Genomic DNA, 22655 nt, shown 5'->3' on the forward strand with positions numbered 1-22655 from the left:
CCAAAATGCACAATGAAAATTAATGCTAAATTACCTCCAAGTTGATGGGTTTACTTTGTATCTAGTTATAATATGGCCTAGTGGTAGAGTGCACCATATATACAGAAAAAGATGGAAGTGGTGCTGTGGCCCAAGTGGTAGAGTGCTAGCCTTGAGCAAAAAGAAGCCAGCGACAGTGCTCAGGCCCTGAGTTCAAGCCCCAGGACTGGCAAAACAAATAAAAACAAATAAACTTTTTAAACTGTAAAGATTATGAAAATTTAACTGTTTATGTAATGTTGAATAGACATGCAGAGAGACTGTTACGTGTTCAAGGTCACACAACTGGGCACTAAGTCATGATCAATATCCATAGGCATATTAGAGATCTTTTTTCTAGGCAATAGTGTCAAATGTGAGGGATTTTCTTTATCACAAAACATGAAAGAAAAGGGATGTCTCTTCTCCAAATGATCCTATCTTCCCTTTTCTAACTATGGAGCATATTTTCATTGTTGACGCTGAATCATCCAATGAGTTGGCTTAAAAGGGGTAACATTCATGTTAGGGTGGGCAAATCAACAGTATCACAGCACGATTCTTTATGAGTTTAGCATAGATAGAAACAGATAGTCCATGACTGACAAGGGCTCACTTGATTTTATGAACATGCAAAAGACATGTGCATACAGTAGAAAGCACACTTCCAGTTTTGCAGTTTACCTTTTCCCTGGCTGGCAGTATGTGGTATATGTTCTCTCAAGTTTTACAGGGCAGAAGCAGGAAGCCACGGGTCCCAGTCAGCCAGGAGATTGTCCATCTATGGAGCCCATGTACTTCACTGTGCTCTGTGGTGAAGCTATGATGCTCAATGGGCTATGTATTTAACACATTTTAAGCTTAGGATGTGTATAGCTTTTTAATTTTTACTTTTTGCCAGTCCTGGAGCTTGGTCTCAGAACCTGAGCACTGTCCCTAGCTTCTTTTTGCTCAAGGCTAACACTACCACTTGAGCCACAGCACCACTTCCAGCTTTTTGTTTATGTGGTGCTGAGGAATTGAACCCAGGGCTTCATGCATACAAGGCAAGCACTCTACCACTCAGCCATATTTCCAGCCCCCGTGTATAACTTTTTGATAGGTGTATTAGGACATCATCTCATTATAAGTTGAGTAATGTGTATGTTTACTGGAAAGTCATCTCATGCTCAACTCTTAAATAATTCCATTTATCTGTAACACTGACTTCTTATCTGCCTAAACCTTCTCTTCATACCAACTGAAACTAAAACTAAACCAGATTTGAAAGCTTTAATGACATCTAAATTGAAATGGCTAAGGGCTAACAAGTAGCTGAATGGCATCGTTAAATAAATAGTCATGATCAAAACCATGCATATCCAATTGCCTGACACCATAATGTTTTGGAGTGATCCTGACCCAAAGAAGGGATACTTGAAAAACAATGGACTTAAAAAACAATTGTCAAGACAGTGTTTTGATGAGAGAGAGAGAGAGAGAGAGAGAGAGAGAGAGAGAGAGAGAGAGAAGGAACAAATGAACAAACGAAGGAAGGAAGCAGGAAGGAAGGAAGAAAGAAAGAATTTTTCTCCTCTACCTCAGGAAAAAATATAAAAGAGCAAGAATAGGGAACAGCAAGCAAAGAATCAAGTATTTGACTGGGAAACAGCATTCTGTACTTTATTGGAATTGAAAGAGTGGGTGCCTTAAGACATGGCCCCATGGTAAGCTTGAGGGAACTTGTATCATCCTGTGTGTGGAGACTTCTCAAGCCTGTGTGTGAATCCTGAGGCCAGCACAGAGTAAGCATCATTCCAAAGCAAAACAGATGGCCAAATGCAAAAATTTATTACTGAAAACAGCTTCAAAAACCCAGTGGGGAACAAAGAAAAAAAGGGTGAGAAGGAGAGAGATTGATTTCAATATCATTATATGGGATTTGTCAACATCAAAAATTAGAGTCTTCAGTCAGATCTCTATCTGTGACCTCTATTTTAAACTATTTTATAAAAATGAAGTCATAGCAGAAGATCACAATAGCCCAATAGTTATGCCCTTATGAACACATAAGATGAACTAAGTAAAATGAACTCCATGTTATAGAAACAAGTGTTATACCATTGTTGTAATTATTTTCAACATGCCATGTGAAACTGTACCCTTTTTTTTAATCTCATATTATCTTCCTGTGGTTGTACCCCCACTATCACTGTATCTCATCTTAGTACCCTGGATACTGTATATATGTGTATTAGAACTAGGGAAGGGAAAGGGAATACAAAATTGAGAGACACGGGATAAAAAGACAAATGATTCCAAAAGCAATACTTACAAAACCATTTGGTATAAACCAACTATACAACTCAGTGGGGGAGAGAAGGCAAGGGGGAGGGAAGAAGTGGGGGAAAATGAGGGAGGAAGTAACAAGTTGAACAAGAAATGTATTCACTGCCTTACATGTGAAACTGTAACCTCTCTGTACTTCACTTTGACAATAAAGGGGGAAAATTTTAAAAATAAAGTGGATTTGAAAAACAGAGAAACATAGACCCTCAGAATTTCTTGTCTAAAAATCTCTCCTGACTTGGTAATCTACATGGAAACAAACTATAAAGTTCTTGCTTAAGAGTTTAATCATATAATCTTTATCAAAAAAAGAAAAACTATCACCTGAATTTACAGCTTTTTGATATTATGACAGACCCAAAGCAAGTTATTTTTTTTTTTTTTTGGCCAGTCCTGGGCCTTGGACTCAGGGCCTGAGCACTGTCCCTGGCTTCTTCCCGCTCAAGGCTAGCACTCTGCCACTTGAGCCACAGCGCCTCTTCTGGCCGTTTTCTGTATACGTGGTGCTGGGGAATCGAACCTAGGGCCTCGTGTATCCGAGGCAGGCACTCTTGCCACTAGGCTACATCCCCAGCCCCCAAAGCAAGTTATTTTTAAAAACTACTAAAAGACTGGTGCCAGTGGGTCACCCCTATAATGCTAACTACTCAGGAGGTTGAGATCTGGGGATCATGGTTTGAAGCCATCCCCCACAGAAGAGTCCTTGTGAGACTCTTATCTACAATTAACTATTCAAAATCCAGTAGTGGTACTGTGGATCAAAGTGGTAGAGCACTAGCCTTGAGCAAAACTACCACCAAACCCTAAACAAAACAACGTCAACAAAAACACCTGCTAAAGAAAAGTTGCTAAAATTGTCGAACATATAACCCATAATTAAGCAAGTAGAACAAAGAGACATTCTTTACCAGAAAATTTTCTTCCTTGATGTAAAGAAATGAGTCTGACAAACCGGCTCCAGCTTACCATATAACACAAATCTGATTTGGCAAACTGATGAAGCCAGTATTCTGGGATTCCATCAGTTTGGGGGTCAGTTAGTGTGGTTATACTCTAAATTCTCACCAACCATCTCCATCATGTATATTTTGGTTGGAGACATTACAGTAATTTGTAATAATTCAAATCATCCCTATTACTACAAACAAATGGATGGTCTCAAGATGTATATCTATGTTGCTTGGTTGAGATCATTGTTTTCATGTAGGAAGATTAGCAATGGAAAAAACAACCCATCAAAAAAATCCCAGAAGTTAAAATAAAAAGTTATATCTACATTGTTGTTATCATAAATGAAATATGCATCCAGATTGTATGAATCACAGTTTGTAGAAGAACTCACAGGAAGTATGCTAGACTCAGTTCAACACATTTTTAATGTTGAAATATGAGCATCAGGAAATAATATTTATAGCTCTTCTATTGGTGGTGGGGCCTTATAAGTTAGATTTACTCAAGAAATTCCTACACATTCTTCTTTTTAAACTTTAAGACTTCTCAGATTTATACATATCCCATTTTAATTTAAATTCAGAATTGATTCTTGATAGAAAAAGTCTATGCGTTTTTGTATAGAATTTTAGAGTGTTAGACTTCTTGCAAGTGGAAAAGACAGATATCTAGGTATAGTTTTACTCTTAAATCTGCAGCAAACTAGTACATTTGCTTCCCTAAGGGCTTACTAAGCCTATTAGGTTACCAGTCTGAAGCATTTGCCTGCAATGGTCAAAGTATACGCAACCTCTTAGGTCTGTGTTGAAATATGTATGAAATTACAGCACTTTGAAAAATGTTGTGATTGATCCACAGCTCAATGAGCCATGAGGGAGAGTCACATTCAGAATGATTAATGTAGGACAGGGCAAAACTCAGGAAGTTTCAGAAAGGAGAGACTGGCTTGATCCTTCAAGACAGCCTTTTTTTTTTCTACTTCTTACATAAAATGGAGTAAAGTATATGAAATCCTCCTCAGAGTCCCAAGTTTCAGATCTAATGACTGACATAGTGTTCTAGCTGCTGGGAAGCCATGGACTTCATGGTATAATGTTTTTACTTAACCTAAATCACATATCCAGAGGAAGTGGGATAGGGGTGGGATAGGAAGAGACATTCAATCTTGAAAAGATCATCTCTGAAAATTTTCAAGTGGGCATTGCCTTAGGGCTTAACAAAGAAAAAGCAGCCTTCCCAATGGGCAGGTCAACTGATGACCTATTGTCTGAATTACTGAACAGCAAATCAAGTTTGGTTACTATAACAACCAAAGTAACTGGCCCCTAAAGGGTTGGTCTGGTCAGTAATCCAATCTGTTTCTCAAGTATGACTGTTTTGGCTGTCCCAACAATTAATTCTACCTCCAGACTGCTGAAATGGTGCCACTAAGCCTCAGAGTATTGAGCAACAGAGCAAGGATATATACATGCATATGTACATACATACATACATATACACAAACATATGCATATATCTGTGTATATACACACATACACACACACACATTCACCCAAGTTCTCAATTTCTTCCCTGAGCATGGAATAGCATAAAAGGACAAAAACAGTGGTAGATTTGTCTTTATTTCTGTTCTCCAGTTATAATATTTGGAAATTAGGGGATACTATAAACGTAGAATGGTTTTTGTTAGATTTAAAATAAGAAAAAAAATCAATGCAAAGAGATTTTTTTCTCCTCCTACTTCAGAAAAGATACATTTATTTACAAGTATCACAGCTCCCAAATGAAGCATAAAAAGTGAGCATCTAAATCAGAAGGCTTGGTTTGGAGGTATGCCTCCAGTGGTAGAATGTCTGGTAAGTATCACAAACACATAAATCAATGAAAATAAAATGATAAAACCTCAAACCTACTGGCATTCAGAGTGAGGACAATCAAGATGATAAAGAACTTACGTGAGATTGAACTAGAGAGTTAAGAAAAGTGTCAAAGTTGCTAGAGAGGCCCTGCATGTTTGTCTAGTGATTTAAAACTATTTAGTAGTGATATCTAGAAACTGGAAAATACTTGTGACATGGCTCTGTGGTGCCTTGCCAGCTTAGCAAGCATGAGCTCAAATTCAAGTATTGCCAAAAAAAAGAAAGAAAGAAACTGTTACTTGTGGTATTAATTTATTATAATCGTTAACAAATATTAATTGTACACATTAATGAGTTTCATTGTGACAATTCCACACATGTATATACAGTGCTTTAATTGTATTTGTCCTCCTAACTAAACTCTCTTACCCTCTCCTTACCCAACACACCCAGATCTACTTGTTCTTCCTCGGTAGTTCCTTTAATACTTCAGATCATCTTTCTCTTTTCTTTTAATTCCAGCTTGAATATATGAGAGAAAAAACAAGTGAAAAAATACACAATGCCTTGTGAAAACTTTGCATGCTAAGCAAATAGTTCAGAGGAGATAAAAAGTTTCGTTTTCAAAAAACACTTCTGGAATGAAATTGGTGCATACTTGTAAAAATGTCTGAATGTCTGAAATGTTCAGTCTTAAGAAAATGGACAAATAAGATCATAATGCTTCATAAAATATTACAAGGCAACCACGAAAGTCATAAAAATAGAGACTGTGAAAATGTGAAAAAATACCAAGCGAAAGATAGAGAAAACTATACTTTGCAGTTCCAATATATGTTATATATACACATACATGCACACACACACATATATAGAAAGATCAGGAAAATACAGGATAAGTTATATATTAATAAACGTGTATAGCAAAGGTTTAAATCACCAGGAATGGTATTTCAATGCAGTTATTACATTAAATGTGTAAGAAGCATTTTATTCTAGAGTATTGAAAGCAGTTACACATATACATGTGTATGTATATGTCTCTCTCAACAAATATATATGAATTAGCAAAATACTGTTTGCTTTCAAATAGTGTGTGTAAAAAATGGGAGAATAGAGCAAGTTAAGGGACTAAAGTAGAGGGAATGAATTTGTTCAAAGTAAAGTGTATGCATCTATGGAATTATCACAACAAACCCTATTGGTATTATAGAATTTTATGTATTCTTATTAGCATATATTAATAGGTTAATAGTTATATAATAGCCTCAATAATTCAATAGTTGGATGATGAATAGTTTAATAGTTGTATTAATAGTTTTATATATGATAATAAAATACATAAAGACTCATTCTAAACATGAATATTTTAAATTTAAAACCTGGAGAATAGTAAGACATAAACCTAAAAATATTCCTTAAGAGTTACATTTTTTATTCCTCAGAACAATGTCCCCAATAAACTATCAATATTCTTTTTTAATCACAAAAGCAACATATACTAATGATAGAAGATATACAAAGAATAAAAGCAAAACCAGACATTGTGGAAATGTCTGTAATCCCAGCTACTCATGAGGCAGGGGTCAGGAGTAGTCTGGATTGAGGCTTTCCTGAGGAAGAGAAAGTTAGTGAGACCTTCCCCACCTCAACAAGAAAGTATGATGATGTGTATCTGTAATCCAGCTATGATAGAGATAAAGGTAGGAGGATTATGGACCAGGATGGACCAGGCAAAAATGGAGACACTATCTGTAGAATGACTTCGAAGGTAAAACTGAACAGGACAAAGTTGTGGCTCAAGTGGTAGAACATTTGCTTAGTTAATCCCTACCTAGTTTATCATTTTATTCCAACTTTTCTTTTTACTTTATTAAAAAAAGAAGATATTGGGGCTGGGAATATGGCCTAGCGACAAGAGTGCTTGCCTTGTATGTATGAAGCCCTTGGTTCGATTCCTCAGCACCACATACATGTGGAACGGCCAGAAGTGGTGTTGTGGCCCAAGTGTCAGAGTGCTAGCCTTGAGCAAAAAAAAAAAAAAAAAAGCCAAGGACAGTGCTCAGGTCCTGAGTTCAAGGCCCAGAACTGGGAAAAAAAAAGAAGATATTACTATAAATATAATTTGGTTACTTAATACAAAGTAATCTGATTTTTTAGAGCAAACTTCTATCATCATATAAATTCTTTCCTTTTCCTTAGTGTTCGCTAGTCACAGGTTTCATTTCTCAACTAGGGTCATATGCCAGTTACTGTACTATTTGTTGCAGAACAAATATTAAGTAGCTGATGAGAAAGAGATCCAGTCCCACATTAATAGAAGGTAAGAAAGCTGAGAATGAAGCAAGTTGCTGAAAATTACATAGCCAGTAACAGACAAGGCTGGGAATACAGAGTACTTCTCTCTGACTGCAGAAACCTGCCCTTCAATATTCAAGTGTTGGCTGGGAAAATGGCTTCGTGGTAGAATGCTTGCCTAGTACCACATAGACAGAAAAAGCTGGAAGTGATGCTGTGGCTCAAGTAGTAGAATGCTAGCTTTGAACAAAAGAAGCTCAGGGACAGTGTTCAGGCCCTGAGTTCAAGCCCCAGGACTGGCAAAAACAGAAACAAAAGACAATACTCAAGTGTCTCTTATAAGCAACACCACACTTACCCCCAGGGCAACCTGATTGTGAAAGCCAAGAGTGGGATGAAGCTTCAGTCCTCTCTTCCTAAGAGCCCAGCCCTGAGTACCATTAATCTTTCTGGAGTGTCTGAGATTGGCCAATGCTATGTAAGCGAATGCACCAGTCTCACTCTAGTCCATTTCCACTCTGATCCTCCACTCCACACCACAACCATATCAGTGAGCACATTACCTAGCATGCATAGGTGCTCAGAAAATGCAAACATCACATACATCATTTATCATTCCTCTTGAACAGGGTCTAAGGTTTAGTCATTCTCTATCCTTCTCTCGCCATGTCCTAGGATGCCAGGCCTGCTTATTCTTTGCCCTGTTCAGGACTTGCAGTTTTTGACCTTGATGCTTGCCACCATCTGCTTACTGGTACTCTAGTAGGTTAATTGCTGAGTTATATTGGAAATGAGTACCATTTCTCTTCAACCTGCTTGGTCCTAGATACAATGTTTCCTTCTCTCCTATGATATTGAAATTCCTATAGTCACTGTTGCCAGTTTTCTGTATTTGTATTCCCATGGGTGGCTCACCTTCCCTACTCTCAAAAAATGCTAAGATTTCCTACTGCAAAGATCACCATGATATAGGATAACACTCATTTCTATTCCAAAGATCATTCTTTATATGTAATGCAGATTATGAACAAGGTGTTGTTTTAATCTTATTTTCCCTTTAGGAGTCGTACTTTTCAACCAATTTGAATAAGAATTGAAAAGGCATACTTTGCATCTACACCTACATTGTGACTGTTTCCTTGTAGAATGTCTCCCCTGCCTATTCTATGCATCAAAAAACATTGCCTATCCTTCTGCATTCTAACTAAAAGTCCATACGTTCCAAAAAGCTTTCTATAATTATTCTAGCACATTTGCTTTGGGTGTTTTTTTTAAACCATATGGATCTTTACTTTAGGATACATTCCACTTTTTATTAGGTCATTTGTCTGTGTTTTGTCCTTCCACAGAGGCTATAATCTCCATAAGCAAACATGACCAGGAGTTACAGATGTTTATAGACTTGTAGGAAGTCATTGTTGAAGTAGTTCACAGGGGGGAGGGCAGGTTTAGTGGATCCTGTGTGCTCTTTTCTTTGTCTTTGAATTCTTTGAAGTGAAAGAAACCTCTCCCAAGAGAAAAGCTCCTTATGGAGACAGGTCAAAGGAAGATCAAGTCCTGTGTGCCCCAGCAGAACTCTCTGAAACTTTCTAAAAGAACTAGTAGAGTGGGAGGAGGGTGCACTTTAAAATGGTCCGTGAGGCTTTGCCTTCTCCTGTTGCTAAATGACCCTGTAACTTTCTCTAGGGTTGAGAAGTCATTTCAAGCCTAGTCTTCAGATATAGCAGACATTAACTTTGGCAAGAAAAGCTTCCCCTGCTCAGATTTTGTTATGTGGTGACCTCAGCTCAAATTCCTTTATAAAATGAGAAACACAGATATACCAGCCAATATATTCTCATGGCATGGTCTGTTACAGAGCTCAAGCCAAGCTCAGAAAAAAAAAATCTAGAAGGCCATGAAAAAGGACAAAATGAGCAGCATTGACTCAAAATCCATGTGATATGTATACATGTGTGTGTGTGCGTGTATGTGTGTAAGCATGTGCATTGATTTTCACCCTCAATAGCAATAAGAGCTCCTAGACAGCAGCTAACATGCCTTCTTGTTAAGAGTTGATCTTACGTATGGAGAATCTAGTATTGTGTTCTACTACAATGCTGAGTGAAACTTCAGAATGAAAACAAGCCCTGTAAGTTCTACTTGTAGCCAAATACTGTGAGATAGGTATTTCTTACATATCACATGTTGAATGTTTCTTAGATATAACTTTAAATTAAGATGGCTTTGAGGAGCTAGATATGAATACTGGACGTGTCCTGTTTACAGTCAGAAAGGTGCTTCTTCAGTCTTCTTTCTATGAAACAATGACATCTACTGCTCTGTGGGCTGATCTTGGGGGCTGTTCTTAAGGCCTGTTCTTAAGCAGCCAAGTTTACTTTGCTGTTGACTTTGACAGTGAACTACAGTTCCTATGTCATGCACCTCCCTGTCCTGATGAAATATATCCATGCTCTGTCATGTTTGAAGTGGATTCTTTTTCAGAATTGCTTTATTTCCTCTACACAATATGAGAAAAATTCTTCTTCATACTGAGCTGGGGCATGTGTCTTTCCAACTTTTAACTTTCTTTCAGCTCTGCTCTTAGAATCACAGACAAGCCCCACCCAGACTCTGAGCCCTAAAGCTGAGGAGGCCCAAGCATAGGCGGCACTGGCCATCGACATCAGAATGTGCTGAGGACCAACCTGGGACCTGAGGGCACCATGAAGATGCTCATTTGTGGCGTCAGGGACATCAAGATAACCAAAGCTGGCAATGTGCTGCTGCAACCAGATGCAAATTCAGCCTCCAACAGCCCCCTTAATAGCAAAAGTAGCAACAGCTCAGAATGATATAATTGGTGAAGGTACTACTTCCAATGTCCTTATCATTGGAGAGCTGTTGAAGCAGGCAGATCTCCACATTTCTGAGGGTCTTCATCCCAGAAAAATCACTGAAGGGTTTGAAGCTGCAAAGGAAAGGGCCCTTCAAGTTTTGGAACAAAACCAAGTAAACAAAGAGATGAACAGGGAAACACAGATGTGGCCAGAACATCTCTCCGTAATAAATTTTATGCTGAGCTAGCAAATATCTTAACAGAGGCTGTAGTAGACTCCAATTTGGCCACTCAAAAAAAAAAAAAAAACTAGATGAACATATTGACTTGTTCATGGTTAAGATCATGGAGATGAAACATAAATCTGAAGCAAACACAAGCTTACGAAGAGGACTTGTTTTGGACTGTGCGGCACAGCACCCTGACATGCAGAAAAGAGAAAAAAATGCATCCATCCTTACATGCCATGTATCATTACAATATGAAAAAAGCAGAAGTGAATTCTAGATTTTTCTACAAGAGGGCAGGAGAGAGAGAAAAACTAGTAAAAGTTGAAAGAAAATTTATAGAAGATAGAGTTTTAAAAATAACATAACTGAAAAGAAAAGTTTGTGGCGATTCAGATAAAAGGTTTATTGTTATTACTCAGAAGGGAATTGACCTGTTTTCCTTAGATGCTCTTGCAAAAGAAGTTATAGTAGCTCTGCACAGAGCTAAAACAAGAAATAGGGACAGACTGACTCTTGCTTGTGGTGGGGTAGCTCAAAATTCTTTTGAGGACCCAAAGTGGTAGGTAGGGTGCCAGCCTTGAGCAGAAGAGCTCAGAGACAGTAGTACCCAGATCCCAAGTTTAAGCCCCACAACCAACAAAAATGTAAAATAGAAGATCTTTGGATTTCACTTATGAGTAGAAAGACAAGTGAACTAGAGACAACAATGCAGAGTCAGAAGTGTGACAGGACAAAATACAGAGGTGGGAAAATGGCAGAAACTAGCTAAGGGCTGGGTAATGTGATGAAACAATAGTTTAGGCCGATTGTTTTAAAACTTTATAATGAAAGTATCCATACCAGCATCTTTAGTGATTACTTTGAGTAAATTACTGTTCTCTCCTAGGAAGTGTGCTTTTCAGCTTTGTATTTTGATGGCTTGGCGGTATCCTGCAGTGAGTGTAATAAATGTTAAGCTGGAAAAAAAGAAGAATCACAGACAAGAAAGTTCCTAATCTTCATGACACCACTAGAGACAGAAAGATGTTACATCCTTTCTCGTGACTTTTTCCAACTACATAGCCTTATTTGAATATATAATGCAATATACTATAATATACCTGAATAATAGTCAACCTGCCTGATTATTATTTCAAGATCTTCTCCACAACCTTTCTATTCTTTCCATGTGCTTCTACTTATTCATATGTCTAGGGAGTGATGGTTACATACATTATTTATTTCATCCTAAATTAAATGGCAGCAATAGTGTAATGGGGGAAGGGTCAAGAACAGGAAGAGGTAAATATAGGGTCTATCCTAGTTCTTTGGCTCCCTGGCCTGAGCATGTTTCTTATGCCAGATCATCCAACCACTCTACACCTTTATTCTCTTGGCTCTAAAATGAACCAGAAAATAGTAACTACCTCCTATCTTTGCTCCAAGACATAATGAAATTCAACCAGGCATTCTGTGAAGAAAATTTGGCTGGCTTCTCATTGAGTATTCATGAAATAGGAGCCCTCATATTATTCACCAAGTTGTTTCTGCACTAGACAAACAAATATAAGAATAGTTGAAGAGAAATTACAAGTGAGAAGAGTTAGAGAAATGCATGTGTTTTCAATTAACTATCAAATGTAGTTTCTTAGAGTCTGGAATAATTTCATGCATATCTCTACATGCTGAGCTCATATCCAGTGTCTGGCATATAAAAAGAGATTACAGTTTACTGGATGAATGAACTTCATATAGATCAAAATGCACTACATATGAATAGAGAGAAAAATCATAAAGTTACAATTACAGTGACATTTCCTGTATGAAACACGATATAATATAAAAAGCACAAATATAGCAGATGGTGAGCCATGCCTAGATTACACAGTACATTTAATAGCCTAAAGGAAATTATGCTTTCAGTATTTTCATTTGAAAACCATTGGATCCCTGTTATATGCATATATTAAATCATTGACCAGCATGTTTAAGCATAAATAACTAAATAAATAGAAGAGTTCACAATACATTTGAACAAATAATTAAGGAAAAAAGTTTGCTAAAAATAGAAAAGATGAAAGAATAGTATAAACATTGGTACCCAAATCATCCTACTAAATGTCTCACTTTATATTAATGATCAATGGACCATTTTTTCTGTCATACACAATTCAAGCCAGCCATTTTTGGAGGTTTATTATTCCCATTTTAAGTAAAATGCCTCAAAGAGGAAAGAAAAACAAGAGAACTCTGAACATATTTGGATGAACTTTGAGACAGTTTGTGGTGCCATTGCTGAACACATGGCTCTCAGGGAACTAAAATCCTCTGATCTTAAGGAAAGCATGCTAAACATTGGAGTATATTTGGGTCCTAGCTGAACAAATGTCATTTTGTTGTTGACTAGGTTATCAGGGTAAACGTTCTTTGCTTGATTTTGTCACTTACATAATAAAGAAAGGGATGACTGTGCTGTCTGATAATGGAGGAAGGAATAACTATGCTAACTGAATTGTTAAGAGAATAATATTTTTAAAAACAGAAGAGAAAGATCCTCAAACATATTTCTTTGCCAGTGTATGTTGATAACACAATTGTTAGGAGCAGTTCATTTCTCTTTCTATTCTGTGAGTCATGCATGAGCAGGGTTAATCTCTTAGAGTCCATGACTTGTCTACAAAACAAAAATCCATGGTCCTTTCTGTGGTGCTGTATATCCAAGGCTGGCTTATAACTTGCAATCCTTCTATATTAGCCTTCACAGTTGCTGGGATTATAGGCATAAACCACATATCAGGCTAATAGTTGTTTTGTTTGGGGCTATTTCTGGGGCTTGAACTCAGGGTCTGGACAACATCCTTAAATAATGCCCCCTAAGGGGCTGGGGATATGGCCTAGTGGCAAGAGTGCTTGCCTCGTATACATGAAGCCCAGGGTTTGATTCCCCAGCACCACATATACAGAAAATGGCCAGAAGTGGCGTTGTGACTCAAGTGGTAGAGTGCTAACCTTGAGCAAAAAGAAGCCAGGGACAGTGCTCAGGCCCTGAGTCCAAGGCCCAGGACTGGCAAAAAAACAAACAAACAAATAAATAAATAATAATAATGCTTCCTAAATAATCTGGATTACAAATGTGAGCCATCCAGTTGATTCTTCACTCTCAGATTAATCAGTGTTATATAAGAATGTCTATGGGCAAACAAAAAGTATCATACCCATATACTATGGGTGATCCTACTGTGTCCCAGGTAATTCTCTTACAACAGACACTTAGACCAACATTGGCACACACAAACTGCAGACAGTGTTTAAATATTCTGCAGTGAGTGAGTTTCTCAGCCAGCTCCAGATGGACACACATTTGCCCATTTTCTTCTGCTACTTTCAGTATTCCTGTGTCTAGTTATCAGATTCCCATTTGGTACTCTCTCTCTCTCTCTCTCTCTCTCTCTCTCTCTCTCTCTCTCTCTCTCTCTCTCTCTCTCTCTCTAGTTTCTAGGACTTGACTTAAGATCTCTATATGCTTAAAGACAAAAAAAATTTCTGGCTCAAATATCTTTTGTCAGGTTGGATTAGAGAATTTGCTCTTGTGACCCAAGAATTGCAAACCACAGACAAAAGATGCTACTGACATCTGCTATTGCCCCCAAATACGTAGCTTTCTGTGATTATTGTGGTATACATAAGCTTGATGACTTAGATTTTATTTTCCTACCCCACCCAATGAATCACTGCTTGTCAGCCCTCCAGATACACCCTGAGTTCTTGTATTTATGAGCCTTTGTATATTGCATTTTTTTCTACATCTTCTCTTTTTAGACATTTCCTCTATGACCTTCACATCAGCTCATTGTCATTTCCTCTTGGAAGTGTTTAGGCATCCCTTGACAATGAGAGACCACCACACATTAGTTAAGTCACTCTTTTTTGTGTATGTGGTTATATGCATCAAAGCTTCAATTAATTAAAAAGAATCTTCTCCTGCAGAAAATCCAAATGTAAGTGTTTGCTAATATATTTTACATATTTTATTAGCATAAATTAATTGCCTAAAGGTGTCTTGTTGTGATATTTTCTTGTATCCATGTATATAATATACTTTAACTGAGTTCACTCAAGAGAGAGAATGAATGAGGGTGAGTATAGTTAAAGTATCTTACATACATATTTGCATATAGAATAATAAAATCTGTTGAAAATATTTCAAGAAATAAAAGGAAGGAGGGAGAAGGGATGAGGGAAAGATATGGAAGAATGAGTCTTATTGGAGTACATTGTGATGTATCTACATTCGGTGTCACAAAAATATCTTTGACTTGTGCATAACAAATATATATGTAAGTATATATATATATATATGTCTCTATAATTTTCCCATTACTATTTCTTAATCCTCATCCTTTTTTTCTCATCTGTTTTCTAAATGTATAAGTGATTTCATAGAATCTTAGGTAATATCTCATTCATTTGTGAATCCTTTGTATCCAGGATAAAACTTGAGATGAAGCTTTGTTTGGTTAAGATTCTATGTGTGGGGGCTGGAAATGTGGCTTAGTGGAAGAGTGTTTGCCCAGCATTCACAAAACCCTGGGTTCAATTCCTCAGTACCGCATAAACAGAAAATGCCAGAAGTGGTGCTGTGGTTTAAGAGGTAGAGTGCTAAACTTGAGCAAAAAGAAGCCAGGCACAGTGCTCAGGCCCTGAGTCCCAAGCCCTGGGACTGGCATAGAAAAAAACCAAAAATGATTGGATGTGCTAATGCATTTACAACAATGGCTATTTGGCTATTAAATGTCACATCCTCAGAACAGTTCATGGGCCAAAGTCAGAATCAGAAATAATGTCATCTGTTCCATTTATAATTACATAAAATTCTTCTCCTGCTGCTACCTGCTTTTCTTTTTCTGGCCAGTCCTGGGTCTTGAACTCAGGGCCTGAGCACTATCCCTAGCTTCTTTTTGCTCAAGGCTAGCACTCTACCACTTGAGCCACAGTGCCACTTCCAGCCATTTCTATACATGTGGCGCTGGGGAATCGAACCCTGGGCTTCATGTACACAAGGCAAGCACTCTTACCACTATACCATATTCCCAGCCCTTTCTCAGGTTTTCAATGGGAATAAATATAGATTGAACTTTTCATTCCTATGGTGCTTGGGAATATTATGTTGGTATAAATACATACCTTGGGATTTATCTCTTTGCAGGATTACCAGAATTCATCCATTTTCAGATGCTACAACTGTCTTCAAAGCTTTCCAGCACTGCATCTTAGTTGGTTAACTTCCTACTTGTTGTGAAAATATCTTCTTGCAATCACTTTTTCTTCTCACATTTTCATTAGAGATCTTTTTTTTTTTTTTGGCCAGTCCTGGGCCTTGGACTCAGGGCCTGAGCACTGTCCCTGGCTTCTTCCCGCTCAAGGCTAGCACTCTGCCACTTGAGCCACAGCGCCGCTTCTGGCAGTTTTCTGTATATGTGGTGCTGGGGAATCGAACCTAGGGCCTCGTGTATCCGAGGCAGGCACTCTTGCCACTAGGCTATATCTCCAGCCCTCATTAGAGATCTTTAAATTCATCAAAATGCATCCTTGCTGAAGATTTGTAGCTCACCCTTTGAAACTGGCCATCTTCATACTTACTGAGATTTCTCCAGTTTCTTCAAGTGGCAGATCTGCTGAAAGAATGAGGACCATGGATGTAACTGAACTCTTCTTAAAGAAAAACAATTTTTCTAACAGTCAAGATGGCAAAATTATGTAAATACAACATAAAAAAATCACAATACTAAATGCACATATCCTTATAAAAGAAGTTGGTTAACTAAACATAACCACTAAAATTATGTACTGCCCATTACCATCCATTGTGGACAATTGGAAAAGAAACATCATACAAGAAAAACATACAGGTATGATAATGAGTGCCTATAATCCCACCTACTCAGAGGGTGGAAATTGAGAGGATCATGGTTACAAGGCTGGCCAGGCCACAAGTTGACAAAACCTCATCTCAACAAATAAGCTAGGTATAGTGAGTATATCTGAAGTCTAGTTATACATGATATATATGAAGAAAGATATCTATCAGAGACTGAACACAAACAAAATTGAAAAGCTTCTCTGAAAAACAGCAAAAGCAAAAAGCAAAATTGTGAAATTTAATACTATTTAAATCTGTTACAAAGACTTAGTTCTTTTATGGAGTCTAAATTTCTCCTTGATAAAAGACAGCTTGTATGTTTCAGGGTGTGTAATCATGTTATGTGAAGTGGCATGCAAACTGCTTCCATAAAACTCATATATTTGTCCAACAAACTGAATAGCAGCAGTATTTTCCTAATTTCTAGATTAAAATTAATGAATGCTATTTAGTCCACCCTGTGTTTTTCCATCATTATTTTCTTTCACTCTTAATACCATCATCTACCTATAGGTAGATGAAAAAGTAATTTACAATAAGTGACAGTTGTAATAGAACCCTCCTAATAATGCCACTAAGGCTAGTCCCATTAATCAGCAGCTTTAATATATCCAATTCTATGGAAGAACTTTATTTTCCTCAGGCAATCATTTTCCCCATAACACTAGGAGATACGATTTCTAGTTTACAAATTGGGAACAAAACTGAAGCTACAGAGGATAAATGTATGCCTGTTAAGTGCCTCTTAAAGTTTCTGCTAGTGGTTCATGCCTGTAGTCCTAGGTACTCAGGATCCTGAGAGCTGAGGATCATGATTTGAAACCAACCCTGGTAGAAAAGTCTACGAAACCTTTATTTCCAATTAACAAGAAATAAGCCAGAAGCAGAGGCATGACTCAAGTAGTAGTGCACCAATGGTGAGCAATGAAGCTAAGGAACAGTGCCTAGGCCTTGAGTTCAAGCCCCAATACCCCACAAAAACAAACAAACAAACAAAAAACAAATTAAAAAAGAACATTTTTGCTTTCCCTGAACTTGCCAAGCTCTTCAGTTTTCAGTTACTCTTCATTATGGATTACATTCCATATAGAACTTTTATGTTTCCAATTTTTATAGGCAATGAATCATTCTTATGTTCTCATTTCTTAAAGGATTTTTTCTTTTTGCTTTTCTTTCTTTCTTTCTTTTCCTTCCTTCCTTCCTTCCTTCCTTCCTTTCTTTCTTTCTTTCTTTCTTTCTTTCTTTCTTTCTTTCTTTCTTTCTTTCTTTCTTTCTTTCTTTCTCTTCTCCTTCTCTCTCCCTCCCTCCCTCCCTCCCTCCCTCCCTCCCTCCTTCCTTCCTTCCTTCCTTCCTTCCTTCCTTCCTTCCTTCCTTCCTTCCTTCCTTCCTTCCTCTCTCTCTCTCTCTCTCTCTTTCTTTCTTTCATCATAGGGTTTGAACTCAGGATTCAGAACCTGAGTGCTATCCTTCTTTGAGCTCTTTTGCTCAAGTCTAGTGCTTTACCATTTTGAGCCAGTTGTTGTTGTTTTCACTTCCAGTTTTCTGGTAGATAATTGGAGATAGGAGTCAGTCTTTCCTCCCCAAGCTGGCTTCAGATCTGATCTTCAGGCTGATCTTCAGATCTCAGCCTCCAGAGTAGCTAGGATTACAGGCATGAGCCACCAGCATCCAGCTTTTTTTTCTAACATAATAATTGAACTAGAATATCTTCATCAACGGCCCAATGATAGCTGCTTCTTCTTCTTCTTCTTCTTCTTCTTCTTCTTCTTCTTCTTCTTCTTCTTCTTCTTCTTCTTCTTCTTCTTCTTTTTTGTCAGTCCTGGGCCTTGGACTCAGGGCCTGAGCACCATCCCTGGCTTCTTCCTGCTCAAGGCTAGCACTTTGCCACCTGAGCCACAGCGCCCCTTCTGGCCGTTTTCCATATATGTGGTGCTGGGGAATCGAACCAAGAGCTTCATGTATAGGAGGCAAGCACTCTTGCCACTAGGCCATATTCCCAGCCCCCAATGATAGCTTCTGTAGTAACCACATAATCCCAGTTAATTCTCAGTTTTCAAATTCTGTATCTACCACATTTGGGATGCTAACTTGAGTGGCTTAACTCTAAAACACTAGGTTTGAGAAAAACAGCTGAATTGGGTTTGGTCTAAAGATTTAGAGACTTGTCAGAAAAAGAAGGTAGAATGGCCAATAGACAGATGAAGAAATGTTCAACATCTCTGGACTTAAAAGAAATGCAAATCAAAACATTGAGATTCCACTTCACCCAGTTAGAATACCCATTATCAAGACAACAATAACAGATGCTGGTGAGGATGCGGCCAAAAGGGAATGCCACTACATTGTTGGTGGGAACATAACTTGTTCAACCACTCTGGAAAGCAATGGGAGCTTGCTTAAAAGACTAACCATAGAGCTTCCCTGTGACTCAGCAATTCCACTCCTGGGCATTTATCCAATAGATCACAAACAAGGCCAGACCAAAGCCACTGGCACAACCATGTTCATTGTGGGATTGTTTACCATAGCCAATATATGGAATCAATGCATATACCTCTCAGTGAATGAATGGATCAAAAAATGTGTATATATGCATGATGAAATTCTATGCTCTCATCAGAAAGCATGACATCATCCCATTTGTAAGGAAATGGAAAGACTTGGAAAAAATTATATTAAGCAAAGTAAGCCAGACCCAAAGAAACATAGGTTGCATGGTTTCCCTCATTTGTGGTAATTAAAATATGCCTATAGATCTATAAATATGCATGATGGGTGGTAAAAATAAACAAACATTACACTTGGACATGATAAATTAAACAGGATTCTAAACATTTACACAGTGAGACAAAAGGAGGATATTCTTAGGAGAGGATTCCAAAGGCTTAATAGGTATGTGCATATGATTTTATAAAATGATGTTTCCCCAAGAAAGGGATCAAGAGGTTTTATTATTTTGCTTTTTGTTTCTCTTTTGTTTTGGGGTTTTTAACTCCTTTGTCACTGTTTTGATTTCTGTACCTTTGGTCATATATGTAAGTTTATCTGTTTGAGGGAGGGTAAGGGGGAGCACAGAAATAGTGCGGTGAAGGGCAAAGAAATGCAACAGTGATACTCAGTAGACACTAGGTTGAAAATGAACTATACAATTTGTGGGATGAGGAGCCAGGAGGGAATAAACAGGAGAAAACAGGAGATGTGACACTGTTCAAAAAGAAATGTACTCACTACCTGACCTGTGTAACTATAGCCCCTCTGTACATCATCTCTATAATATAAATAAATAAATATTTAAAAGCATTGGGAACAAAATGAAAAACATGTGACATTAGGAAACTAAGTTATGGAATATTATACACACACACACATACACACACACACACACACACACACACACACACACACCTTACACAGAGAAATAGAGTTCTCTGAATTTGCAACCACCAGGGAGCTTTATTGATATGTGAAATTCTGAACATCATTTAGACAAAATATTGGATTTGGTTGAGCTCTATCACATAATTTGATATGCTTTCCAGCACATCTGAGTCCAGAAATCAATGAATGGATCATGCTTATCAACGTGGTCCATTCTTCATCTGAGAGAGAGGATGAGAAGTAGATTCATGTTAATTTTTAATAAGACTCACAAATAACATCCCTTTGGGGGTACAGAGAGGAATAAAGATGTGCAGAGCAGTTACTCTAAGATACATTAAAAACCCACATCAAATATACATAAAAAACCATATTAAAGTACTAACAAGAATAGTCCAAATGGCCACATAGCCATAGCAAACACATCGATTTGCTTAAAAGGTGTCCCATAGAAATTATACCCACCACACACAGCTCACCATCTGTGGCTTTCCATTAACACTTAGCCAGCATGGCCTCTTTGGTAAGTGTACCTCCACAAGCCTACCCTTGGCTTTCCCAGCATGACTGAGGAGGCCACAGTTGAAAACAAATGCTCCTACTCTTCTTACATTCTATGATGAATTGTGATTTATAGTACCCTTAGTTGCCCATGGACTGGTGCCTTTTCAAAGGGGTATTTTTTGATATTTCCTTTCCCTTCTCTAGTTCTAATACCTGTATAAACAGCATCCAGAGTATTTGGATGAGATGTAGTTTTAGTGAGGGTACAACCACAGGAAGGGAATACAAAAGAAACAAAACTAAACAAAACAAACAAACAGACAAGAAAAAAATACAAAAGGTATGGTTTCACATGGGACAAAAAGACAAACCATTCCAAAAGCAATACTTATAAAAACCACTTGGTGTAAATCAACTGCACAACTCTTGGGGAGAGAGGGAAAGGGGGAGGGGGGAAATCAGGGAGGAGGTAAGAAGTTGAACTATAAATGTACTCACTGCCTTACATGTGAATCTGTAACCCTTCTGTAACACACTTTGAAAATAAAGAAAAAAGTTTAATTAAAAAAGGGTATTTTTGTATTCACCATTAAATGTGTATTTACTTCATGTAGAAATAAAGTTCCATCAGCTGTCAGCTGAGCACAGTAGCTCATAACACGTAATCCCAGCTACTCAAGTGGTAGAGACCAGGAGGTATCCCTAGAACACATACTTTTTTATATCATTTTCTATCCTATTTTTTAGTGGTACTAGGGTTTGAACTCAAGGCCCTACCACTTGAATCACATCTTCAGTCCTGCTTTTTGCTGGTTATTTTTGAGAGTCTCTTCAGGTTTTCTGCTTAGTCTGGCCTTGAACAGAAATCCTTCTGCTATCAGCCTCTAGTTGGCTAGTGTTATAGGCATAAATGACTAGGCAGAAGATACACTTTCTGATGAATGAATCAAAATTATGGCCACTGAGAGATGACTGCTTAATTGTTTAGGTGTGTAGGTGGTCACATTATAGTTGATGAACATGATGAACATAAGATTCTTTCTAATTCTCCTTTCCATGTTAGAGAAGTACAAGTGATTAATGGAATATCTTATTCTAAACATGCCACTTCACACAAAACTACCAAGTAACAAACTGCTGCCTTCTCTGCTATAGACATACAGCTGCAAGAAGGGTAAGAAGCAAGCACAAAGAAGATAGCATCAAACTATGACGTTTCATTTTAGAGGGAGATGAGTTCATGACAGGGGCAGAGAGGCCTGTAATTGGAGCCATTCTTGTAGCTTTCTGGAGAAAAGAATGTAACAGAAATGGAGTGAATGTTTCCGTCAACAGTAGTTTTATCCTTTGGATATTCTTAAAGGCCCAGATTATTGGGTGAGCAAATTGTTTCAACATAACTTCAACCAAAGAAATCCAGACAAACAGCTATGCCTCTGAATGGCCTGGTATAAGCTAGTGTAAGTCATAGTAGAGGACGCTCACATCTGCATGCAGCTCAGGATGATGGATGGTGGAAGTGCAGCCTGATTAATGTTCTCAGGATGGACAGAAAGCTAATTCTGGAGAGCTAGTGGTTTGTAAATAAATCTATTAGCAACATCTTGGATGAATCTGGTCTCTGCAGTGCCAGAGCAGATGACAAGACAGTAATTGGTACCAAGTATTTGCTCCAAGGAAAGTTTGTACTTCATCTTGAAATAAAAATTTAATGAAGAGAGGATAGCAAAATCTACAAGTACCTCTATCCTATTCTGCCTTTACTATGTTTCATTGTACTACAACAGCATAATTCATGTTGTGTGCAGAAGAACACAATCTACCCATCTTCTTTGGGGTATCTCATTTGTTTCTTAGAATATATACTGCTGCCATTGTGTGTGTATCATTCTGTGTATCAAATAAGTAAGTCTAAACAAGAGCTAGGTTCTTATACACTATAGTTTCTATTGTCCATCTTTTTTTTTTTTTTTTTGTCAGTCCTGGGCCTTGGACTCAGGGCCTGAGCACTGTCCCTGGCTTCTTCCCGCTCAAGGCTAGCACTCTGCCACTTGAGCCACAGCGCCGCTTCTGGCCGTTTTCTGCATATGTGGTGCTGGGGAATCGAACCTAGGGCCTCGTGTATCCGAGGCAGGCACTCTTGCCACTAGGCTATATCCCCAGCCCTCTATTGTCCATCTTAACATTTCCACTTGACCCTTTTTGATTTCTTGCTTTGGAATTCTAGCAATAGCCTTCCTTTCTATTCCACTATTTTCTGCAGTGATATTGTTAATGTTTTACATTTTGTTTTAGATTAACATATAATTCTACATGCTTATGAGGTTCCGTGTGATAGTTTGACATATGAACACATCATTACAAGTCAATCC

General features: G+C 37.9%; 1 pseudogene; it reads left to right on the plus strand.

Moving 5' to 3' along the window:
* Window positions 1-615: 615 nt before the first annotated feature.
* LOC125347630 lies at window positions 616-11065 on the plus strand (annotated as a pseudogene).
* The last annotated feature ends 11590 nt before the right edge of the window (window positions 11066-22655 follow it).

Source organism: Perognathus longimembris, chromosome 1, assembly GCF_023159225.1.
Source record: "Perognathus longimembris pacificus isolate PPM17 chromosome 1, ASM2315922v1, whole genome shotgun sequence".
In the NCBI taxonomy this organism is placed as follows: domain Eukaryota; kingdom Metazoa; phylum Chordata; class Mammalia; order Rodentia; family Heteromyidae; genus Perognathus; species Perognathus longimembris.